Source organism: Hemitrygon akajei, chromosome 16 (genome assembly GCF_048418815.1).
Source record: "Hemitrygon akajei chromosome 16, sHemAka1.3, whole genome shotgun sequence".
NCBI classification, from domain to species: Eukaryota; Metazoa; Chordata; class Chondrichthyes; order Myliobatiformes; family Dasyatidae; genus Hemitrygon; species Hemitrygon akajei.
Genome location: NC_133139.1, coordinates 13,322,503 through 13,343,606, shown reverse-complemented (window position 1 = coordinate 13,343,606; position 21,104 = coordinate 13,322,503). Strand labels below are relative to the sequence as shown.

At 40.1% G+C, this 21,104-nt stretch overlaps 1 long non-coding RNA gene across 1 annotated transcript in view; it reads left to right on the top strand.

Moving 5' to 3' along the window:
- Positions 1–8,054: 8,054 nt before the first annotated feature.
- Positions 8,055–21,104, top strand: part of LOC140740347 (uncharacterized) — a 36,142-nt gene continuing 23,092 nt past the window's right edge. Inside the window, exon 1 of the long non-coding RNA XR_012101822.1 lies at positions 8,055–8,126. This is a non-coding gene — a long non-coding RNA (uncharacterized lncRNA). The remainder of the gene's footprint in view (positions 8,127–21,104) is intronic.

Genomic DNA, 21,104 nt, shown 5'->3' with positions numbered 1-21,104 from the left:
GTTAAACAGTTTTTATGTGGAAATAATGCATAAAAAGCTCTTTATGACACTCACCATCTTCTCAAGGGCATGCAGATGAGCAACAGAAACAGATGTATGCCTTGCCAGAGATTCCCAAATCCCAAAAATGAGTAAATTTTAAAATAAAGCTGATGAATTAGTGCCTATTTCCTGTTCAAATCCAACTCATCTGAAAATTAGTTGGATGGTTTCCATCACAGTCCATCATAAATGGAATGCCATTTCACTGTCAAGTTCACAGATGTAGGAATAACATAAGTGAGTGTAGACTTGATGGGCCGAAGGGCCTGTTTCTGTGCTGTGTCTCTGTATGACCATGTGACTCATGACATAATGATGTCATCTGAGTATACCACACCCACTAATCTCAGTAAGACCTCAATTGAAAGCAATAAATCATGCATGATTTAAACCAACACAACTCAGACATTACCTTACATCTTATAAGTTCCACCCAGACAATTTAATGTATTTAAAAACATACTGCCATTATTTGATATTGTGGTTCACTGAGCTTGGAAGTTAGCTTGTAGACATTTCATCACCAGTCATGGTGACATCCTCAGTGCACAGTTGTTGGTGTATCTTTCTGGGAGTGTTTGCATTTATACAGGTCCCCATTCACTTGCCTCGGTCCTGATTTGCTTCTCCCTCAGCTGATCTTTGAAATCTTTTGGCTCACATTTCTTTGGCTCTTAGGGGTTCGTAGATGGTGTCTATTTCGATGTGTTTATGGAGCTATCAGAAAAGAACCGTGCTTCTAAAATTTCTCGTGCCTGCTTCATGTTTGCCTGCGCCAGAACCTCCGTGGTGTCCCAGTTAAAGTGACGTTCTTCTTGATCTTCATGTACTGAGGTCAGCAGCAGTGGATCAAGTCTCTGTACCGCCAGTTTGTGTTCCATAAACCAGTTGAGAGTGTACATCCTGTCTGGCCAATGTAGTTCCTGTTGCACTCTCCACAGGTAACCCTGTGCACCACGTGGATTTTGCCGGTTGTCTTTACTGGTACCTTCGTTCTTGAGACAAGCTTCCTTAAAGTTGTCGTTGTTTGTGAATGATTGTGCTGCCACGAAGTTCGAGCAGTCGAGCTGTCTTTTCTGAGACAGTCTTGACATAGGGTAAGATGGCGTGTTTCAGTGTGAGTTGGGTAAGGTCAGCCCAGCTTTCTCTTCTTAGCGATCTTCTCCTGTTGAGATCCCATCGAGGGGTAGCCATTGTTCTGGGGCACTTTGAATAAGTGGTTCTCTTCCCTGGCCTAAGGGTTGCTGGCGCTGCAGTGTGTTAGTGCTCTCTTAAATAAGGTCTAAATGCGGCTTTTCTTGTGACAGGCATGGTAGTTCAATACTATGCCATTATCCTTGAGGAATTATCAAAGCATCCACACATTGATATTTACCTCATAGATCTACCTTGTCCTGGCTCTTGCATCTGATTGTCTACCTGAGTTACATTTTCTCTATAACTGCAACTGAAACACTACAGGGTGAATGTATGCATGCTTTTTTCCCCTCAGAGTGGGTGAGATTAGAACCGGAGGCCATAGGTTAAGGCCGAGTGAAATATTTAAGGGGAACCTGAGGGGGAACGCCTTCACTCAGAGGATGGTGCGAGTGCGGAATGAGCCGCCAGCGTAAGTGGTAGATGTGGGTTCAGTTGTTACAATTGAGAGAAGATTGAATAGGTAACTAGGATAGGATGAGTGAGATATGGAATGCAATGGTCCCAGTGCAGGTGGAGGGACTGGACAGAAGCCTAAGTCAGCATGGACTAGATGGGCTGAAGGACCTGTTTTGTCACATGTACATCAAAATATGCAATGAAATGCTGTTGCTTGCTTTTATTGTTCCTTCTTAATTTGTGTTTTTTTTCTCTCCCTGCGCAATTGGGTGTTGGTCTTTTTTTTGTAATTGGGTTCTTGTTTTGTGGCTGCCTGTAAGCAGACAGTTCTCAAGGTTGCATAATTTATACATACTTTGTACTTTGAACTTTGAACTCAGATCATATCAGCAAGGATTGTGCTGGGCCACCGGTAATGTTGCTGTGACTCTGGTGCCAGCATAGCATGCCACCAACTTACTAACCCTAACTGTGCATCTTTGGGATGTGGGAGGAAACTGAGGCAGTTGGAGGAAACCTGGGGAGATCACACAAACTCTGTGTAGATAGCGGTGGGGATGTAATCCCTTTTGTTGATGATTGATGCAGTAAAGCGATGTGCTTACCTCTACTCTATCATCCTCCCCCTCTTCAGGTCACGAGTGCCTCAATCTGTGGTCCTGATACCACTGCGACTCACAATGACTTATGAGCACCAGTTAGCTTCCTCTGTGTGTCACCCACTTAGTTTGAGTCTTGAGTGTCATAAAATTTGTTAACTTGGCAGCAGCAGTACAATACATGATATATACGGAGAAAAGAAACGGAACTACAGTAAATATGTATGCATATCAATTAGTTAAGTTAAAATAAGTAGTGCAGAAGCAGAAATATTAAAAAATAAATCAAAAAGAAATAATGAGGTAGTGTTCATGGGTTCAATGTCCACTTTGAACATACCCAGGGACTTGACCCAACCACAGTCTGTGGCAGAACAACAAGACCATAAGACATAGGAACAGAATTAGGCCATTCTGCCCATCGAGCCCATTCAGACATTTTATTATGGTCGATCTCAGATCCCATTCAACCCCATACACCTGCCCTCTTGCCATAACCCTTGATGCCCCAACCAATCAGGAATCTATCGACTATATATACTTACCGTAATGTCCTTTAGAAATCAAAAGGCTGAGCTTTTCGATACCAAAAATAAATGAAATTCAATTCCCGGTCACAAATGGTCAGTGTGTGCAAGCAAGGACAAGCCTCTCCCTGCTTTCATATCTTCAAGAAGAGCAAACTGTGTCGGTTACTTGCTTGCTGATGAATGGTTTGGGAGGATTTAAGGTCAATTGTTGATGGAGCAATGATTTGTTTTAGGAGTGGTTTCCTCTTCTGCTTAAAGCAAGAATGTGTGTGTTTGTGAAGGAATTCAAATGAAAACACATCCCCAAATTTGGTTTTGGAAAGTACACAAAATGATCCTCAGACTGAATGATGAAGTGAACCAAACTGATCTCCTTTATTGGCTTCTTAACCCTGGTGGAATATTTCACTGACACATAAGATGCTTCCGTTTTATATTTTGAAAAGAACCCACAGAGCGATGGAGGAACTCAGCAGGTCAGGCAGCATTTGGGAGGAAATGAACTGTTGATGTTTCAGGTGAAGGCCCCTCATCTGCATTTATGTATTTCAGTGAGTTTTATGATCTGGATTGAAATATCTGTAAAAGTGATGGAAGCAAATGTAATATTAGGTCTTAAACTATTACCTCCAGAAGACATATTTCACTATTTTCATAGAAAACAAAGATCTGCGGCACAGACTTATATCCTCTGGTCCCTCTATATATGCTAGCCAGCTATTGGCCTAACGTTCTCAAAGTACATGTTTGCTATCTTTGGTGCTGTGAGGTTTGAACTACCAACAACAGATACATCCAAGGTAGTAAAAAGACATTGGCATCGCTGTCTCTGAGAAACCCTTCAAATTCATTTCAAAGGTAAGCCAGCAACAGTCGTCTCAACGGCTCAACATCTCCAGCACTGAAGCCCTAGTTACACTCACTTACCAGACCACCTCATTCCCCACTATAAGCATAAGACAGAGGAGCAGAACTACACCATTCATTACCTGCCAAGTCTGTCCTCGATTCAATCATGGCTGATTTATTTTCCCTCTCAGACCCGTTCTCCTGCCTTTGTGCCATAACGTTTAATGCCTTTGTTAATCAAGAACCCATCCAACTCTACGTTAAATATACCCAATGACTTGGCTTCTACAGCTGTCTATGGCAATGAATTTCACAGGGTCACTACCCTATGACTCAATAAATTCCTCCTCATCTTTGTTCTAAATGGACATCCTTGTATTCTGAAGTTGTGCCCTCTGGTCCTAGATGCCCCATTATTAAAAACATCTTTAAAATGGCCATTCAATCCAGGTCTTTCAATATTCAATAGGTTTCAAGGAGACCCCCCTATTATTATTCTGAAATCTAGCGAGTAAAGGCCCAGGGTGCTTCTCATATGTTAACCCTTTCATCCATGAGATCATTCTTGTACACCTCCTCTAGACACCCTACAATGGCAGAATATCCTTCCCAAGATATAGGACCCAAAATTCCTCACAATACTCCAAATGTGGTCTAACCAATGCCTTATAAAGCCTTGCTTTTATATTCCAGTTCTCTCAAAATGAATTCTAACATGGCATTTGTCTTCCTTACTATTAACCTCGGTCCAGAAGAAGGTTCTCAGCCTGAAACATTGACTGTCTATTCATTTCCATAGAAGCTGCCTGTCTTTCTGAGTTCCTCAAACATTTTGTGTGTGTTGCTTTGGATTTCCAGCATCTGCAGACTTTCTCATGTTTACTAACTTAACCTGCAAGGTAAGCTTTAGGGAATCCTGACCATACGTGCGTGACCATACACTTCCTAATGCTGTATAGCATCGGCCTCTTGAAATGGGTACTTGATTTTGGGTCAAGGTTTCCTGGCAGGGAGAGGAAAAGACATAAGGATATGCTGGAAGCCTTCTTGAAAATGTGTTAAGTCCCTAACAGCTCCCGGGAATCCTGAGCTCATGTTCACAGGAGTATCCAAGAGAGTTCTTGGAAGTTCGATGCCTGGTATTAGGACCACACAGAAGCCTTGGGCTATGGTGGAAAGAACACATCACAATCCCAGACACCTCCTGCCACATCATTGAAAGTGTATACCAATCCCACATTGGCCTCATCAATATCTCAGAACCCACAGAACGGGTGTGGAAGTAAGTCATTCTCGATCCCAAGGGATTGCTTAAAGAGGACATTTCACTGCTGAGAGAATGTATCCTTTGTTTTAACAACAGGAGAATGTAGAGGAGGACATATTTCCCCAGCATATTACCCAAATTGGCTCATTGGGCCATATAATATACTTTTCCTCATCTTCCCATCTCTCTTAATTGTTTGTGCTGTTGCAAGCAACAATCCTGTGGCAATTATGATGCAGATTCCTTTTCAAGCTACACTGCAGAAACTGAAAGATTCTAAGCCTGCACAGCTGTGATAAAACGTGCCCTGTGCCTTTAATGGAATGAACCTCAATAAATTATTAATGAATATATCGGTAAATCATTGCACCCAAGAACTGGGGGATAATGTGGAAATGAGGGAAATCTGTACATTAATAATTTAAACTGCACCATTGACCTTACACGGATTTTAACTGTACTTAATATCGTCTCATTAATGGTCAAGCAGATTGTTATTCATACTTTTTCTTCACTTCTTTAAATCTACTTGGTTTATCGATGTATATGCTACAAGTAAAGAACTTCATCATTGGCCATATCTGGGTCTTAAATTCTTAAATGTTAATGGTATTGCACAAAAGTCTTGGGCACATATATATACAGTAGCTAGGGTGCCTAAGACTATTGCACAGTACTGTAGTAATTTTATGTATTGCACTATACTGCTGATTCAAAAATTCAAATTTCATGATGTATGTGAGTAATGATAAACCTGATTTTGAAATGGGTCTCTATTGTGGACTGGGAATAGGAAGAGGGCAGGGAGAGAGGAATCATGGTTAGGAAAAGGGGAAGGGAGAGGGGAGGGAGCAGGAAGTGGCATTCCACTCTCGCCATTCCCAACATCCTTTACTCCTGCCTCACATCCTTTACTCCAAACTCACTCTCTGCTCCATGTTGACAAATATGGTGCTGTATGCATATATATGCAGCTAGGGTGCCGAAGACTTTTGCACAGCACTGTATTTGTCAGCGTGGAGCAGAGAGCGAGTTTGTAAACCTGGTGGGAGCTATGGATGTTGGGAATGGTGAGAGTGGAGCGCTGCAGAAGGGGTGTGGGACAGGTGGCAGAGGAGTGCCAGGGTGGGAGGTGGTGCTGGTGCAGACACACCCAGCCCTGAGATAATGGGCAGGGTCATTTGATTCAAAACAATTAGCTTAGAGATCTTTACAAAAAGTCTCTCTGGTGCTCCCCATTCCCTCCCCTCCCCCTTCCCCTTTTCCCAACCATGATTCCCCTCGCCCTGTCCCCTTCCCACTCTCAATCCACAATAGGGACCCATATCAGAATCAGGTTTATGATCACTCACATATGTCGTGTAATTTGTTCTTTTTTCGCAGCCACAGCAGTACAGTGCAATATAACAAAAGGGGAAGGGAGAGGGGAGGGAGCAGGAAGTACCAGAGAGACATTCTGTAATGATCAATAAACCAATAGTTTGGAATCAAATGATGCTGCCTGGACTCTCAGAGCTGGGTGTGTCTGCATTGCACCACCCCTACTCATGGCACTCCTTGTCAGCCATCTATCCCACACCTCCACCCTCACCATTCCCAACATCCTTTGCTCTAGCCAGATTTACAAATTCACCCTCTGCCCCACATTGACGAATCCAGGACCGTACACGTACAAAGGGTGATTGATCAGTTCATGGCCTAACATAGAAGGAGGTGATTTATACAACTCTCATTACGTGCACCTGCAGTTGAACTCTTCGAGTGATTATGCAGAAAGTTTGAAGTTAATAACTTTTGTGATATTTCTGTTTCAGATCATTAAAAATTGAAATTAAGCACTGTCTGAGAAAATGGACTTTAGGCCATGAACTTATCAATCACCCCTCGCACTATGCTATATTATATATACTTTTGCATGATACTGTATATGCTGCAACTAAAGAGCTTATGGTTGGCCATATTGGGTTTTAAATTGTTAAATGTTAGTGCTATATATTTATTAACTGAAGTACGGTAATATGACCTTTATCTGAGAATTCAGATGAGTTACAATTAAATTCAAACTTAAAATTAAATATTTAAATTCACGACATTAACATTACTTGAAAAAGTCATTCCTTCCCGATTTAATTTCCTTCTGAGGGATCTGTTTCTATGAGTCAGCTATCTGCTAAAAAGCTTTATTTTTACATAATGTCAAGCTAGATTGAGAGCATCATTAACTATTTGACTCCACAATGGCGTCTGATGTGATTGCCTCCAGACATACACAGATTTTTCAGCAATCAGTAACACCATCTCTGAGAAGGTGGTTCTAGAGTGTAACTCATAACTATTAAGCATAACATGGAGGGTGGAGTTGGGTGGGGAAGCTCACCAAAGAGTAAAAGGGGTATCACCTCCCAGAACCACATGAGCAGCAGTTGTGCTATGTATGTTTGCATACAAGAAAATGAATCTGAAATATACATACTTCAGTTACAAATTTACCTTGAACTTCCTGTTGCAGTTGCTCTCTATGTCCTATGCTCCTCTGCAACTTGTCTGCTCACTTCCTCAGATCAAGGAAGAATCTTTGACCTAAAATGTTTACTCTTTCACAGACTCTGCCTGGCCTGTTGAGTGTTTCCAGCATTTTCTGTTATTTCTATAAAAGATTCCCATCATCAACAGTTAATATTTTGGTTCTGAATTAGTGGAGAGTGGATTCAACTGGCACTAACAGGGACATTGATATTGACTGCCTGCAGTTGTGTAGGGCAGTAAATGTACTGATTTGTAACTACTAGCCTTCAAATTGTGTTTGAGATTCACTTGTTATTCATTTACTTATTATTATCTTTTCTCAGCTCAGGCTGGTAAAACATCAGGTATGGGCACAGCCAACCACACTCATTTGTCAATTGCTAGGAATTTTCCGAATACAGGTGGCCCCCGTTTTTCGAACGTTCACTTTACGACAGCTCGCTGTTACAAAAGACCTACATTAGTACCTGATTTCTCTAACCAAAGAGGGTTTTCGCTTTTACAAAAAAAGACGCCTGCTTTATACGTGTGTTTACCCCGAGAAAGACTACCATGACCATGAAGCCTTGTGCGGGCAGTTGTGTGCGCATGCGTGCACGTGCCTATGTGTGTACGTGCGTAGGCGTGTACATGCAAGTGGGGGTACGTGCCGATTTTTCTTTCTCCAGATCGATTTCAGCTCGCTGTCTTCCCGCTTTTGATAAGTGAAACTGCACCGTACATAAAATATTTCTTCTTTATATAGACTGTATATTTATCATATCATTCCTGCTTTTACTATATGTTCGTGTTATTTTAGGTTTTATGTGTTATTTGGTATGATTTGGTAAGTTTTTTTTGGGTCTGGGAACACTCTAAAAATTTTCCCATATAAATTAATGGTAATTGCTTCTTCGCTTTACGACATTTCGGCTTACAAACGGTTTCATAGGAACGCTCTACCCTCGGATAGCGGGGGAAACCTGTATTCCAGTGGTGTTTAGTATTGTAGCTTTCTTGAGATTTACATAAATATTGTCGTGCAGGCCTAATTGTTTAATGCTAATGTGTAGTGACTTTGAAGTGTTATCATTTGCAGGTATTACTATTGGGACAAAGTATACCCTGTTCATGTTCCACAGTCTTCCAATTTCCTCTTTTAATTCAGCATATTTCTGGTGTTTTTAGTTATTGATTTCTGTATGTTAGGTATGTTTGGAATGATTATATCTATTAAGTAAACTGTTCTTCCTTGTTTATCCTAAAACATTATACCTGTACAGTTATTATGGATTGTGCTATCTGTAATAATGGATCAGCTGTAATATAATTTGTAGGACTCTGTCCCTAAAACTGAATTGGGCTATAGTAAGGTGTGCTGTCATCTATGGGTTTGTATTTTAAAGCAAAATTTTAGTGAATGATGTTTGTTACTTGATTGCGCCTGTGTAAGTAATCAGATTGAGTTAAACTGCTCCAGGATCCTGTCAAAAACAAGAGAAAATCGGCAGATGCTGGAAATCCAAGCAACACACACAGAATGCTGGTGGAACTCAGCAGGCCAGGGAGCGTCTATGGAAAAGAGTACAGTTGACGTTTTGGGCCAAAACCCTTCGGCAGGACCCAAAACATCAACTGTACTCTTTTCCATAGACGCTGCCTGGCCTGCTGAGCTCTTCCAGTATTTTGTGTCAGTTGCAGGATCCTGTAGTGTGTAGGATTGTTTCTGGTTTCCTTTGGCATTTTCTGCATTTATCAGTTTGAACTTGTTGGTCTTTTACTATGTACTCTTGATCATTTTTTTGTGTTAACTAACTGGTCCTGTATTCATACAAGAAACTCTTTGGTTTCTGGAAATAGGCCTCCAACTCTGTGCCAGGAATGCAAAGCTTCTTTGTTGTCATCTAGTCTGCTCAGATTGTGTGGATGTCTTCCATGGAGGGTCATGCTCTTCCATTTGTTAACTCTCTCTTCTGTAGTGATAATTTCTTCATTTTTCTCTGTTATGCTTTATCACGGAATATCGGGAGCAGTTACCCTCCGTGGGCTGTGTGTCCAGAGATCTAAGCCTCTCTGGGCGCAGAGCTCGGAAAAAGTGACACAACAGACTTTTAACATCATAAATCAGTGAGTTGTTTGTTATGTCTCCCCTCTCACTGTGAAACAGGGTCGCCTCTTTTTCCCTTATTAGGGATGATATGTCAAATTGTCATGCTCATGATATGTCAAATTGCCGGGTGAACGAGTAGCCTTTGGGGTGCTGCAAGACTGTGTCTTTACGGATACTTCTGTAAAGCTACACACTTGAGTGATTGGTGGGGGCGCTGATGCTGTTTTGCTGTGGGGGAGGATGGATCATTGCCTTGTGTGTGGGAGGGGTGGAGCTGGGGTGGGGGCTTTGGGGTTCTAACGTTTAACTATTCTGCAATCACCAATGGCTTTGGTTCTAAATATTCCTGCATAACTTTAGTGTATTCAGCAAAGCACTTTTCAGCTGGTTTCATTGGAGCAGTCAATCTTCTAAGCAAATGTATGCCTTCTAGTTTATTAAACTCAGTAAAACTGTCATTAGTTTCTCATTGTTTATTTCATTTACTTCAAAATACTGCTCGATTTGTTCTGTATACATGAACCAGTCATTTTTGTGCAAAATCAAACACGTCTGTCTCTCCACTGTAGCCAGCCATTTCTGCTTGTTTGTTATATATAATTATTATCATATGCTACTCATGGTTTATGAACCTATGAATTGAGAAATACATTTCTCTGACACTAAGTCTACCTACTGAGACCTATTTATGTTTACTGTTGTGTACTTCTTTCTCTTCTTCTTCTTCTTCTTATTATTATTATTATTATTATTTTTATTAAATATATGTTGACTGTGAGGTGAAGTTACAATCCATCAAAAATTGTCCATACAACATGAGTAAAAGGAAAGGTGCAACACACAGGACGGCTGAAAGAAAGCAACTACAAGCCAAGCATTCCTTTCTTCATCAAAATGTATCTGTTGGGTGTTTAATATTTTCAGTAATATTTGAGTCATATTGTAAATATATTGCTTGATTAAGCATTCTTTGTTGTTTACATAATTCATTATGGGTTATATGTAAATGTACGTGAATGATATACATCATTACACTACTACGTTATCTATACATGCCTCATTTACAGTAAAAATGAAACAACGACATGCATTCCCAGGCTCCTGTTTCTTTTCCTTCAATTAGTTTTATGCTTTGGAGTTAAGAAACAAAGTTTTAAATGAATCCAAGATGACCTTTATGACCTTTTGAAGTGCAGTGAGACATCTGAATTTTTAAAAAAGTACAGTGTGCGTTTCTTTGGGAAGGGATAGAGATATTCGAGTTTAAAAATAGGCAGAAAATGGACAAAATTCATAGGTTCATAAACCATGAGTAGCAGATGATAATAATTATAGATAACAAACAAGCAGAAATGGCTGGCTCCATTGGAGAGGCAGACGTGTTTGATTTTGCACAAAAATGACTGGTTCATGTATACAGAACAAATCGAGCAGTATTTTGAAGTAAATGAAATAAACAATGAGAAACTAATGACAGTTTTACTGAGTTTAATAAACTGGAAGGCATACATTTGCTTAGAAGATTGACTGCTCCAATGAAACCAGCTGAAAAGTGCTTTGCTGAATACACTAAAGTTATGCAGGAATATTTAGAACCGAAGCCATTGGTGATTGCAGAATGGTTTAGGTTTCATAAGCAGAATCAAAAGGGAGGGGAGTCTATTACAGCATTATCAGTTCTGTGATGGGGTTAATGATGCACTGAGAGATTGTTCAGTTTGTGAAACCTTACAAGAAAGCATTCAAAAATGGCTACCAACTGAAACACAAGTTACACTTAAAAGAACAGTTGAAATTGCTGTGTCAGTGGAAACAGCAGACAGAAATGTAATTGAGTTGCAGTCAATTGAAAGAGAGTGTGAACAAAACTGCAGCATCTAGGTGGAAGCCTGCTTGGCTGAACAAATTGTGTTAACATTGGGGCAGGGGCTCACACACGGCAGACCAATGCAGGTCTGAAGGTGAAATTTGCCTTTGGGCTGGCCAAAAGGGATAGGTTTGTCAGAAACAATTCCTGCAACGACCACAGATGAGGGCCCAGAACCTGAGATTGTTTCACACAGTTCTCTCCTGCCAAATAGAGTGACGTTGCCCCCTTATCAGGGGTCCTCCACCAAGATTACATCTTTAAGCCTGAATATGACAAATTAAGATTTATAATGCCATGGATGTCCTGTAGTATACTGTGTATGTATGTATATATATATATATATATATATATACTGCATGTGTGTATGTATGTGTGTATATATATACATATACACACACACATACAGAGAGAGAGAGAGAGAGATACAGTATATGGTATATATGTATATAAGTTGAGATGCATTCCAGATTGAATTGGAGTTTACAGCTAAGCAGGGAGGAGTGTTGTGTATTTAACTAATCATCATTTTCATTATGTGCCATGTCTAAGATATGGGCTATCATGGTCCATATGACCATAATTATTATTGGCAAACTTTTCTACAGAAGTAGTTTGCAATTGCCTGCCATTGGCCAGTGTCTGTCCAAGATGAGTGATCCCACCCATTATCAATACTCTTCAAAGATTGTCTGCCTGGCGTCAGTGATCACATAACCAGGACTTGTGATGTACACCAGCTACCCATAGGACCATCCCTGGCTTCACATGGACATGATCAGTGGAGGAGGGGCTAAGCAGGTGCTGCACCTTGTCCAAGGGTGACCTGCTGGCCGGCAGAGGGAAGGAGCGCCTTACACCTCCTTTTGGTAGAGAGTTATTTCCACCCCGCCACCCTGTAATATTTCAGTAATATTTGAGTTATATTGTAAATATATTGTTTGATTAAGCATTCTTTATTGTTTACGTAATTTATTACAGGATACAGTACATGTAAAAGTATGTGAATAGCATACGTCATTATGCCACTATGCCATATGTATGTGCCTCATATAGAGTAAAAACAAGACCAAGTCACGAATCCTGAGCTGCCATGTTTATCTTTCAATTAGTTTTATGTTTTGGAAATACAAAACAGTACCTCTTATTCAAACTGAGATTAGCTGCTCCCAAAAGACAAAACCTTGCTGAGTGCAAGATTTTAAACCATCTTTCATGATTTATTTAACTGTCAATTAAATTTGAAGGGAAATTTAAAAAATGATATTGGTAATTATTAAGCTACCATTGTTTATATCAAATTCAATTATTAGATTTTCTTTAATTCCCACTGTTAATTGAAGCAAGCTCCAAGCAGTTCATTCATCTGTGTGCTGCTATTTATAAAAGAATCTCAAACACATGTATATTAATTATTTCTCTTGCCACACAATCAAAATTAAAATAAAGCAATAGCCAAGAATTTACATCAGTTTCCTCCCATTCTCTCAACGCAATTTTGTTGCATCTGTTTTCATTGTGTTGTGCAATTTTGGGATATTTATTTGAATAAATTAACTATTTGATAGATAGTTTAACTGGATTTATCTATCCTTTTGTGAGAAGGCTATATCTGGTCAATTTTCCACGTGGTTGTGTCATACCTGTGCTAGAACAAACCAGCTGGGGAGATAATTCGTTCTGGGTGTAGTTTTCTGAGACATTTTCTGGTCCTAAAATCTTTGCTGTGTCAATTGTTCTCAACTATTTTTGATGTCACATGAAGTGGACATAAATTGGGGGATTCAGTGCCTTTGCAGCCACTTGGAATTGAAAGTCAAAATGACCACAACCTCCACAGAGCAGAAACATCTTCCAGCATGTCACGTACCAGTAAATCCTCCATACCGCACCTGAAAGATATTCATTTCCAATTAATCCTCTGATTGCCCAATTTAGATTTAAGCATGAGAACTCAAAAAATATTGATTGCAGTGATGGAATACATACCTGAAAGCCCTAGCAAGTAACTGAAGGTGAAATGCACAATGATGAATCAGGTTTATCTGATTCATTAGGCACTTTTTCTTACTTTGATGTTGATTCACCTCCTAAGTATATCAACTTTCAAGATGGAACCTCATGAAGCTTATCTCTTCTTGCTTCAAGTTTCTATTTTACTGACCGGGGGCTGCAGCAAGGGCACTGGACACAAAGGCATCAATGGGTCAGACAATGTAAGTGAATGGTAGGTGTTTCACCCAGCCAGCCCTGTTCCCTACAATGTGCATCAAGTTTCTTCTGTATTTTGTTGGCAGCCTGAAGGAATCAGTAGGCATGAGGTGAGAAAGGCTTGGAATTGCTATTTCTTTCAGGGACAATATGTAATAATTGGTTTGTCATTTATCCCAGATTAATCCTCTTTTTATCTCAAATTCAGACTAGAACATGGAACAGTACAGCACAGGAGCAAGGCCCTTTGGCCCATCATATCTGGGCTAATCATGATACCAAATTAAGCTCTTCTAAATTCCTACACATTTGCTGCATCTGTCCTTTCCCTGCCTGTTCATGTATCAGACAAAAAAAACCTCTATCAAGTCTGATTCCATCTGAGAGACACTGAGCACTCTCTGAAAATCTCTTGTGAATCTCATTTAAATTTTCCCCCTCTCAACTGAAAACTTATGCCATCTATTGTTTGACATTTACAGCTTGGGATTATATTTGATCATTTTCTCTGTAGAATACCTTTCATAATTTTACATACTTTTACCAGGTGCCTCCTTGGCCTCCAACATGAGGAAGAAAGCAATCCAACCTCGCCTGCAATCTTGGCAGCGTCCAGATGAATCTCTTCTGCACCCTTTCCAGTGCCTCCACATCATTAATCTAAAGAAAATCTACCAAATAGGCAGGGTGATAACAGCAAGATTTTTTTTAAAGAAAAGGATCAGAACCACTCATTACATTCACACATGGTAAAAGGATTTACTGAGGGAAATTTTAAAAAAAAGATACAAACATTTTAGACTAAAGAGTTAATGAACAATGTGGTCAATTCAAGCTCATCACTTGGCTCCCAGGGGAATTTCAAGGGTTTTCAGTCCAAAGGATGAGGTAAGGTCAGCAAATTTCAGAGAATAAGACCCTCTATGCTCCGAGTTGAATGATAATTCCCAAATTTAATGGAGTTTCCTTTTAAGTGTTCTTAAAGAGGAGAAGGGTCTGGAACAAGTAAACCCATTGAGAGGCATAGCCCCAGTACAGCTCTCCGTGTCACTGAACACAATTGAAGACTCGCATACCTTCTGTTGCAGCAGGCTACTTAAGGATTACTCCTGCAGAATAAAACTAATAACGGATGTGCTCTGCAGATGGCTGATGGAAAGCACAGGAGCAAACCGCATGTCTGCCCATGGGGTAATATAGAGTTCTCTGCACCCACCACTGCAGTTTGTCTTTGTCTAATCGTTCCCCACTCAAGATGTTTCCCAGGCAAGATGAATTCCAAGACTTTAAGGCCCTCACAACCTGTCATCTCCTGCTGCCGCTGACCAGTTTTCGAATACTTCTCTTTTTGGCAATAAACTTTAAACTTGAGATTGTAACAGAGATTTGTTCATGTTATTGTGTTGTGATCTGTGCTAAACAGTGTAATTATTTCAGAATAAGAGTTTTTTAAATACAGTACATCTAAGATGTTCTGGGTGGCGATATGCCCCTACCAAAGGAGGTGTAGGGTGCTCTTTCCCTTTGCTAGCCTGCAGGCACCCTTAGGCAAGGAGAAGCACCTGCTTAGACCCCCTCCTGATCAGGGTCACCTGAAGCCATGGGAGCAGGTGGTGGATAGTTGTACAACAGCTGGTGCACATCACAAGTGCTGGTTATGTGAAAATTGACACCAGGCAGACTACCTCTGAAGAGTATTGAAAATGGCTGGGGTCACCTTTCTTGTAAAGACACTACCCAGAAGAAGGCAATGGCAAATCACTCTGTAGAAAAATTTTCCAAGAACAATCGTGTTCATGGGTAAGACCATGATCGCCACATCAATGCAACATGGCTCATAATGATGATGATGTTGACATCCTAGAAACTAAAACTATGTTTTTAAATAATTTTAAATTTGATTTCGGTTTATCTTGTTTTATTACCGGTCAGAGTTAATTATTCAGTGAATTTTGCCCTCCTCTTGCTTCATGGGCTACTCTAGCCATTGGGTGGTGAATCTGTGGAATTCAAGTCAAGTCAAGTTTATTGTCATTTCGACCATAAACTGCTGGTACAGTACACAGGAAAAATGAAACAACGTTCCTCCAGGACCCTGGTTCTACATGAAACAACACAAAACTACACTAGACTATGTGAGACAGCACAAGGCTACACTAGACTACGTAAAACAACATAAAAACTGCACTAGACTACAGACCTGCACAAGACTACATAAAGTGCCCAAAACAGTGCAGGGCAGTACAGGGTTGTTTGTTGCTGCAGATGACTTTAAACATTGGATATATTTAAAGCAAAGGTTCTTGATCAATAAGGATGTTAATGGTTATGAGATGGAAAAAAAGAAAAATGGTATTGAGATGGATAATAAATTAGCCATCATGAAATGGCGGAGGAGATCTGGTGGGCCAAATGGCTGAATTCTACTCCTATGTCTTATGGTCCTACGGACTGTCTTCTTCCTGGGGATAAGTTGGCATGAAACTGAGTATATGAGCCAGTGTGATCCAATTGGCAACCTTCCAGTACAGGCAGCAGAAATTAAAGTCATTTTTGTTACCAAATAAACATTTATAAAATGTAATTGAAATAATATTGAATGACTTACAAGAAAAATTAGAAATCAGATTGGGTAAACTGATATCCTTTATTATCACTATTGAATAAAAATTGTTTATAGATTTTCTTCCTCACATTCATTAAAAAATCTTAATTCCCATATATAATTAGCAAAATGTTATTTCCCATCATTGATTATCAAAATGCTGTAACAATCCCTTTCCCATGTATATTCTGAAAAATTCCTTTCATTTTCCTAGTAATAATTGTCTACTTTTACCCTCTACTTTTCCTCCTGCACTCTTGAAATCAGTGGCTGTTCTGATTGACTTTTTTTTCAAGCAGTTGTCATTCAAAGGGTTAAGTCGGGATTGACCCCAGTGTCAATCAGGGCACTATGTTATGGTGCATTATACAAGGTGCTCCAAGTGTCTGGTCATTAAGACCAGGGGAAGCTCGAGAAAATAATCCTTTCTTTAAGAGAACCAAGAAGAAAAAAGTGATTTTGCTTTATAATTTTCAGTTTAATTTTTGGTGTATGTCCTTCATAATATTGGGTTGGAAGTTCTAGGATTTACACAATCGGGCCACCTTCTACACCAAATTAAAGCCTCAATGTTTGAACCAATTGGACTCAGTTTAATCCAAACCTACAATACATTGACAAACTCTTTGATTAATGAAGGGTCTCAGCCCGAAACGTTGATTGTTTACTCTTTTCCGTAGATTGTGTGTGTGTGTGTGTGTGTGTGTGTGTGTGTGTATAACCATCAGATTCCCTATAGAGATCCACAAACCAGATTAGTCACGGTCCAGATTAGTAGTGCTGGTATCAAATTACCTTTGTTTGGGGATTGATGTCACAGACATTTCTTTCTCCAAGCCTGTGGCACTCATGCTCAATTCTGTCCAATTGGCCATGCTGTACAAGTTGCACTAAAAATATATATAAGAGGGCAGTGAAAACTGAATTCTAAACTAATTAGTATCTGGCAGAGCAAAGAGGACGTAACACCGTCCAAATTTTTGTCCTATGTTATTCAATAAGGAGTTAGTAAATACTTAAAAGAGAAAGTTTGAAGATGACTATGCAGTTAAGCCACAAGAGTGGAACAATGTGGATGCCTCTTGAGGTGACCACAGAGAGGGAAAGGTCTAATGGATTTCTTCTGAGGAATATATCAATGAATCTCAGCACCACTTAATTATATGCATTTCCAGTTTAAATTCCAAGAACACTATTTTGTGGATATTGCCTGATGTATAAATCTGTGCACAGAATGAAGTAATGTAAGCCACAACAGTATAAACTCAAGAACATCTGCAGATGCTGGAAATCCAAGCGATACACACAAAATGCTGGAGGAACTCAGCCGGCTCGGCAGCATCTGTGGAAAAGCATAAGCAGTCGATGTTACAGGTAAAAAGAAAAGTCAGAGCAAGAAGGGGAGGAAGAAGTACAAGGTGGTAGGTGATAAGTAAAATTGGGAGAGGGGGAATGGTGAAGTAAAGAGCTGGGAAGTTCTGACTGGTGAAATAGACAAAGGGCTGGAGAAGGAGGAATCTGATAGGAGAGAGTAAAAGACCTTGGAAGAAAGGGAAGGGGGAGGAGCACCAGAGGGAGATGATAAGAAAGTAAGGAGATAAGATGAGAGAGGGAACTGGGAATGGGGGAATACTGAAGGGGTCAATTACTGGAAATATGAGCAGTATAGAATCTACTTTCATCTTAAATGCTGCTGTAAGGAGAGGTTATTTAGATATGTATCAGGAGCAGGAATTCTTTCTCAGTCCCTGATCACAGGCATAATTTCATTATCCCATTTTCACAAAATCTACCAATTTATTTGAAATTGCCAACACTCATCTAATGATCAAATAAAGTGCCAGCTTTTTTTCATGTATGAGGCCCATTACAAAGAAAGCCCCTTAGTAGGTTATATAAGTAATCCAGTGAACTGGGTCTCTCTGTGGGAGTAGATTGTCAAGGTTAACAGCTGACATTGCTGCCTTGTTAATTTTCACACAGAGAAGCCTGTGTGAAGAATTCTCGTGACCTAAATTCTACCTTGAGGACAGAGGCGATTGTCGTGCTGAATTCTCTCAGCCTTCAGCCCATGTCCAATACTAATGAAGCCTTGCCCTTGGAGGACTGGGAACACTTCGAAAGTTATTCGTGAAATGCAGTCGCCATTGAAGTATTTTAAATGGAGCTAATTCAAAAAAATAACAAGCTCAGCTCTCTCTGCTGGCTGAGAAAGAGAGCAGTGTAAGGAAATTAAATTGGAATGGGAAAATTCTGATCTTGTTAATTTTTGATTTTTTTTTACAATCTCTTGATCAGATGCTTGGGTGTGATAATCAAGGTTCCTGATTTGATAGACAGAGACACATTGGAATCACATTACTTTAACTAATGCCTGGTTCCCATCAAGTAAAGCACTGTGCTAGGGTCAAAGAATAATAGAGCAAACATCTATAGGTGTGTGGTGGACAGTACATTGACTGGTTGCATCACAGCTTGGAATCCAGCATCAAGGACCCCCACCACCCAGGCCATGCCGGCTTCTTGAATGGGTGGCCACTTCGCCGAGCATCTATGCTCCGTCACGCCACAACAAGCAGGATTTCCCAATGGGCACCCTTTTTAATTCCACTTCCCATTCCCATTCCAATATGTCCATTCATGGTCTCCTCCAGTGCCGGGACAAAGCCACACTTAGGTTGGAGGAACAACACCATATATTCCATTTGGGTAGCCTCCAACCTGATGGCATGAACATCGATTTCTCAAACTTTCGGTAATGCCTCCAGCCCACCCCACTCCTCCACCATTTCCCATCCCTTGTCCCTCTCTCGTTATCTCCTTGACAACCCACCACGTTCCTCTGGTGTTTCTCACCCCCACCTTTCTTCTTTCGTCCATGGCCCTCTGTCTCTTTCACCAATCAACTTCCTAGCACTCTCCTTCATCCCTCAGCCTCCAAGTTTTGCCTATCACCTGGCATTTCTCTCTCCACTCTCCCCACCTTTCAAATCTACTCCTCAGCTTTTTTTCTCCAGTCCTGCTGAAGGGTCTCGGCCCGAAAAGTCAACCGTACTTCTTTCCATAGATGCTGCCTGGCCTGCTGAGTTCCTCCAGCATTTTGTGTGTGTCATGCTCTCTTCTTGCTGCTGCCATTGGGATGATGGTACAGGAACCTCAAGACCTGCACCACCAGGTTCAGGGACAGTTATTACCTCTCAGCTATCAGGCTGTTGAGTCAGAGGGGATAACTTCACTCAACTTCTCTCATCCCATCGCCAAACTTCTTCCACTGAATTGGATTCTTCATCTCGTGTTCTCAATATCTATTGCTTATTTATTATTATTATTATTATTATTATTATTATTATTATTATTATTATTTCTTTTTTTCCTCTTTCATTTTGTATTTGCACAATTTGTTGGTTTTTGCGCATTGGTTGTTGTCCATCCTCATGTTCTCAATATTTATTATTAATATTTTCCTTTTTGTATTTACATAATTTATTGTCTTTTGCATTTTGGATGTCTGTGTCTTTGTTGTGTGCAGTTCTTCATTGATTATTTTGTGTTTCTTGCACTTACTATGAATAACCATGAAAAAATGAATCTGAGGGTTGTATATGTTGATCTATACGTACTTTGATAATAAATTTAATTTGAATAAGCTCCCCCCGCCCCCCCACCCCAGGTTCCTTTCAAACCTTTTGTTTTTCACCTTAAATCAATGCCCATTTGTTTCTGGTTTTCTTTCCCTGGGCAAATGACTGTGTGAGTTCATCTTATCTATGGAACTCATAATTTTATACACCTCTATAAGGTCAGCCCTCAGTGTCTTATTCCCCAAGGAGAAAAGTCCCAGCTTCCCAACTTGTTCTTATAACCCAGGCCCTCGAGTCTTGGCAACATTCTCATAAATCCTCTTTGTACTCATGATGCCAGAACTCACAGCACGGGTAACTGTGAGGCTTATGGCGCTTGCCATTATTATGTGAAAATCAGTCATCACATTTTGGTGAGCACAGATGTGCCATTAAACACATAAATCCGTATGTTTGTGCCCGAGGTGTATTTCTCTGCTGTTAATTGTGTGAAAGCAACATCTTGTCATCGGGAATCCAAATGCACTGAGCAACACAAAGTCCCCGTACTGATGTTCATAAATATGGATTGAAATCATCAGAATGCTTAAAGCATGTCCAGTTCACTCTCGGTACACATTTTAAAATGCATGTCTTAATTACTATCAATGGCTGTGTCCGTTACTCTAGGTTCTGAAATTCATCGCACAAGTTATTTCTCTTCATGTTTGATTCTTTTGACGGTCGTAAAGGATGAATGTGCAAAAGCTGAGTAAGTGGACATTCTGCAAATTGTTATTACAGGGATAGAAAGGTAGAGATCACAAAGGATTGTTAGATCTTATCTGTGATAACTATAATAACTTATAAAATATTTTACTGAAAATGCTTTTCCGGCATATATGATGAATAAACTCTTCTCAGGCATCCAGCTGGGTACCAGTATCGATTATAACCAACGTTTCGATGACAAACTTAACGGAATTCAATTGTAAACAAGGTGGGAGAAATGTGATTGGATGACAAGTAACCAGTCAGGAGGGATGGACTACGGGGCTATAAATACCACCGGACTAGACATGCCCAGGTGTCATTCGTGAAGAAGATGTCAGAGTTTGTCACTGAAACAATCGATACCTGTACCTGGCCCAACAACTTCCACTGGCAACACAATCATATATGCACCACCCTCTTCATGTCATTTCAAAGTTCAAAGTGATTTTATTATCAAAGTATGTATATAATATACAATATTGAAATTCATCTCCTTTCAAGCAGCCACAAAACAAAGAGACCCAATAGAATTCATTAAAAAACTGTGAAGCAAACAATATGCGGAAGAAAAAACAAATCAAACAATTAT